The sequence below is a fragment of the Onychomys torridus genome, chromosome 2 (genome assembly GCF_903995425.1).
Source record: "Onychomys torridus chromosome 2, mOncTor1.1, whole genome shotgun sequence".
In the NCBI taxonomy this organism is placed as follows: Eukaryota; Metazoa; Chordata; class Mammalia; order Rodentia; family Cricetidae; genus Onychomys; species Onychomys torridus.
The window spans coordinates 27,811,498-27,817,026 of NC_050444.1; positions in this window are offsets into that span (position 1 = coordinate 27,811,498).

The following is a 5,529-nucleotide window of genomic DNA, read 5'->3' on the forward strand; positions in this document are numbered from 1 at the left end:
GGACTGGTTCTGTTTGCCTGTAACCATAGTGATGGGGTGGGGCAGGGTAGGCAGAGACAGGGGGACCACCAAGGCTTGTTGGCTATCAGCCTAGCCAAAACCAAGCAAGATCTAGTTTCAGTGAGAGACCCTATCTCAAAGGAAGAAACCACAGAGTGATAGTACCTGATGTGTTCCTCTGGCTTCCATGTACACACACTCAGGCATGCACACTTGTACACACATCTGTTCAAATAGTACTTACATAATCTATACACACAAACACACCCCTATACCTGTGTTTGTACAGTGGAAAATGATATGAAAACAAGATGAACATAGTAGATGATCAGCCTCCATTTCTTTACTAGGTCTCTAAGAATTTTTTTTTGTTGTTGTTTGTTTGTTTGTTTTTTTGATTTTTCGAGACAGAGTTTCTCTGTGTAGTTTTGGTGCCTTTCCTAGATCTTGCTCTGTAGACCAGGCCTTGAAATCACAAAGATCCACCTAGCTCTGCCTCCTGGGTGCTGGGATTAAAGGCGTGCACCACCACCACCGTGCCCTCCCACCTCATTTAAAGTGATTATTTATTTCCTATGGAATTTGTTGAGATTAAGATTCTTTCTGCATCGATTTTGGCCTCCCCAAAATCTTCCTAAAAACATTGTCATGACTACATCCAATGACTTTCTCTTCATGTTCATTCTTCAGGAAAAATGTAGACTCTGAGACTTTCTGTTTTATTAGGATTATAGCTTTGGATTGCTTAAAAAAATAAATAAAACCACATACACTGTATATGCAGTGACAGATCAAACTGTTTCCGGAAATGCATAAGAAGTCGATTAAGTTGTCTTTCCTTCTGATAGCACCCCAGTCCTCCAAGCCAACAGCTACATGTGTGTTTTTGTGCTATTCTTTGCGCTCACACAAGTACGGTTAACTGTTCATGCATAATACGAGTCCTCTTTCTTGCCTTTTACAGGAAGAAGATGAATGTAAATACAAGTCAATATTACTTTGCAATTGGTGTTTTGCTTTAAAATTACAGTGCATCCCTCAGGATAAAAAAGATATATATATTTTTTAACAGGTACACACTATTTCATAGTATTGATATCCTTTGGTTTATTCAATCATTTTCTTACCTGTATCCAAAGTTTTCAAATTCTTTTTTCTCCTAATCCAAATATTTTGAAGTACATTGCAGCCTTTATTTCTATGTGATGGACTTTTAAGGTCGTGATGTCATTGGACCAAGGATGTGTGTATTTTAAAATGTATTATATACCCACATATGACTGTTAAAAAAGATGGCAGCCACTTTGTGCTGTCACCGGCAGTGTATGAAAGAGCCTCTCTCCCATGATCCAGACACCATGGGTGGGATCAATATTCCTGACAGGTTTAAATTTTTATTTTCTTAATTAGTGGAATGAATATATATATATATACATGTATGTATATGCTGCTATATGAAATGTATTTAATTTTGTATATGTACTTGTTCATGTGTGTGCATGTGCATGAGTGGGTGCATGTGGATGTGTGTACATGTGGAGGCCAGAGATTGACATTGGGTGTCTTATTTACTCATTTTCCATCTTGTATTTTGAGACAGGGTCTCTCATTGAACCTGGTCATCGATTTGCTTGGGGGGATTCTGCTTGCCTCTGACTCCATTACAAGGGCACCCTGTCCCACCCAACTTTTACATGGGTGCTGAGGATTGAACTTAGGTTCTTATGGCAAACACTTTACCAACAAGGCCACGGCAGATGTCTGTCTCTATCCCTGTGTGTACAAGTGCGTGTGCATGTGCTATGGCACACATGTAGTCAAGAGGACAACCGCGGGTACCAGGTCTCACCTTCCCTCAGACAGTATCTCTTGCTTCAGTGCCGTGTTCCACAGGCTGGCTGGCCGGTGAGCTTCTGGTAATTTTCCCACCGCTGCCTTCCATCTTGCTGATCCCCAGCCAGGTTTACATGGGTTCTGGGGATCTGAACTCAGGTCCCCATTCTTGCGCAGGAAGTCCTTTACCCACCAGGCCATGCCCCCAGCCTCTATGGCTTATTTCTGTCATATTGATATGAGTTAATCCACCATTTGTAGTTCTCATGTGCTGTGGTCTGGATGTATGTGTCCTTGTGAAATTCCTATGTTGAAAGGTAACCCTGAGGAAACTGTATCCAGAGGTAGGAGGGCACAGGAGATGGCTGGTCAAAGGAAAGGGCTGCACCTTCATGAATGAGATCTGCCCATTCTAAGAGCTTTGGAGAGCTTTTCACCCACTCCCCAGACACCAAGTGTGGGACCTGGGCCTGGGCCTTTCCAGCCTCCTGAACCCTGAGCACTGAAGGTCCGAGATCTGTAAATTGCTCCGTCTAAGGCCTTTCGCTATAACAGCCGGCGTGGATGAAGGCAGGTGTTTCTCATGGTCTACTGATTGTCTTCTGCTTTTATGATGGGATCTCTAACTCCTAGACTTTTTAAGTCACCTACATGCTTTTCTGAAACGGTCACTGCGGCTGGGTGCTGCAGAGCACCCCCTTTCTTCCTCCTCCCTGTCAGCTTGTTACCTGGTTCTTCTGTCCTGTTTTACCCACGCAGCTGCGAGCTGTGCCCGCTGCGAGCTGTGCCCGCTGCGAGCTGTGCCCGCTGCGAGCTGTGCCCGCTGCGAGCTGTGCCCGCTGCGAGCTGTGCCCGCTGCGAGCTGTGCCCGCTGACCTTTGGTTTTCCTCTCTTAAAGCTTAGAGCGCTGGCCAGCTGTCTGTCTCTCAGACTCTGGAGCCCTGCAGCCGTCAGCCACTGCGAAACGGCTCTTCACTTCGCCCCTCCAAGCGGCTCTCCCCACCAATTTCTCTGACCTTCTCAAAATGTGTAGCTGTCTCTCACCTGCCCTGGATGTTTTGGGTCATCTCTAGCTCATAACACCAGCCACCCATCTGAGTCCCGTCGAGGTGCGACCTTGCCTCTTGATCCCCAGTGTGTGAATCTGCCATCCACCTCCTTGTGAGGAACGACTCCCATCTTTGAAACTGTAAACATTTTTATTTTCGTCTACTCTAATATTTTAAAGCTAGAGTCCATGTATGAGAGAAACATTGACTGTTTCTATCTCTGAGCGTGGCCTGTTTCACACCTGCAATCGATGCGATTCCACTCTTCGTCATGGATGGATAAAACTCCACGGTGTCTCTCCACCCTTATTTATTTATCCACTGATAGGCAGCTGGGCTGTTTTCTATTCCTTGACTATTGTGAAAGGTGCTACGATGAACACGGGTGTGCAGATATCCTTATTGTTTCCTTAGGGCGTTTTGTTTTGTTTTTTAGCTGAGAATCGAACCCAGGGCCTTGCGCTTGCTAGGCAAGTGCTCTACCACTGAGCTAAATCCCCAACCCTAGGGCGTGTTTTAAAGATGGTTTTAACAGATAGGTCAGGCAGGAAAGCGAGGATCTCAGATGGTAGGTGTAGAGCTTTTAGGGGTGAGTGAAGTGTTCTGAGGACGTCACAAGGAACAAGCAGATTCCACAAGGAGTAGAGACTTGTGTTTTGTGAGCACTCTCCCTGGTTCCACTGATGGGTGGAAAAGAGTCAATCCAAGTGTTGACTTTGTCACTGCTGCCAAGAGGGGAGGGCAGGTCACCCCTGGAGACAGCACGATCCTGTCCCTGGTGGTGACAGAAAGGCACAGATGACTGAACTCTGAGGGCAGGGCCAGGGTTGGGGGTCGACCTGGGCGGGAGGCCATGATGGGAGAGGCAGGCTGCACAGTCTTCCACAACTTGCCGGCTGAGTAACTTAGGACGTTATTGGATATCTGCTTGTCCAGTTCCTCATCTGTAGAGGGCAGTACGAATGACATCCACTTCACATGGTTCTGGGGAACTCCAGTGAATTGTGGGAAGCACAGTGGGTTGAAATGTAGCACAGTGCTAGCGTGTAGTAAACATCAGCCAGCATGACTTCCGTTTGGCCTCTCCTCTATAACAGGGTGCTGCTTTTGGAGGCTCCTCCGTTTACTTTGTGAAGGGAGATAGCATCTTCTTATCATCCTCACTCTAAAAAGTATGCTAACCTCCCAGGTGTCTCCCTCATCTAGATTTCCTGATCTGCTAACCACATGATACATCCTATCACCACATGCTCTTCCTATTTTCATTTTGGCTCTGGATCCATTCTGCCTGTAGGTATCACAGTTTAGCCCACAGTTTGTTTCGCTCAGGCTGGTCCCCATAGTGTCCTCAGAACTGTTTTGACTTTCTTACAATAGAGGAATAGGGCTGGGGAGATGGCTCAGCGGTTCCAACTTGCTGAGTAAACTGGTGACCTAAGTTAGGATCCCCAGAACCCATACAAAAGTCTGACATGGTAATGCATGCATCTGCAGTGCCCACACTTCCATGGGAATACGGGAAATGGACACAGGAGAATTCCTGGAATTCAGGCTGGTTAGCCTGGTGGTGAACAAGAGAAACTATGACTCAAAAAATGTGGACGTCAAGGACCAACACCCGAGGGAGTCTTCAGTTGTCTACATACGTGTGGTGGCATGCTGCCTCTCCCCCCTCACACAAGGGCTAGAAGGGCCAGGGTTATAGCACAGTGGTAAGGTATTTGCCTAGTGTGTGTAAGGCTCTGGATTTCACCCCCAGTACAGCAAACAGGAAAGGAACTGGGGAAATGAAATGATTTAGAGCATGTAGGCATGGTGATGCCCCTCCCCCATGTTTATGGTCTGAAGATGGCTCCCCTACAGAGACTGTCCCTGCGATATTAGCTAAGCCTGTTTTCCTTGTTCAGTCCTATGCAACAACACTTCCTCCCTGTTCAATTGTGTATAATAAATTCAGTGAGCTTCTAGGGTGTTCCTACACTAGGGCGTATAGTCCACCCAACTCTAGCTTTTCTGTGTCTGTGTGTCTGTCCTTGCTACATTCCCTCACGGTCCTGGTTATGTCCATTCCTGAAGCGAAGCAAGGACATAGCATATCGCAAATGTTACCTTTTCCTTTTCTTTTTTACAACAACAACAACAACAACAATAAACAGCGTGTGTTGTGAATATGTATTTTGTGGAGTGCATTTTCTCCTTTCACCATTTAGGTTCTGAAGATCAAACTCAGGTTTGGTAGTGAGTGACTTTATCCCCTGAGGCATTCTGCCCTCTTATAAATGGCACCTTTTCATGGTGCTTCCCCCGTCATTACACTCACATTGGAGGCTCCACTGTGTATTATTGCACTCAGGGATATCTGCCTGTTTATCATTCTGTCTGTCTGTCTGTCTGTCTGTCTATCTACCTATCATCTATCTGTCTAGGAATGAATTTTGGTTAATCTTAACTGTCAGCTCAACAGGGCCTGGACTCACCTAAAAGGCGTGCCTCCGGATGGGTATCTAAGGGTGCTTTCAGGAAGGATTAGCTGAGGGAAGAGCACCCTTTCCCAGAGTGGGTGGTGCCTTCTGGTGGGATCCCAGACGCAGAGACGCAGAGACGTTTGGGGCTGTGGGGAGCGGTGCTGTGCTGGTTCCTGCACCTG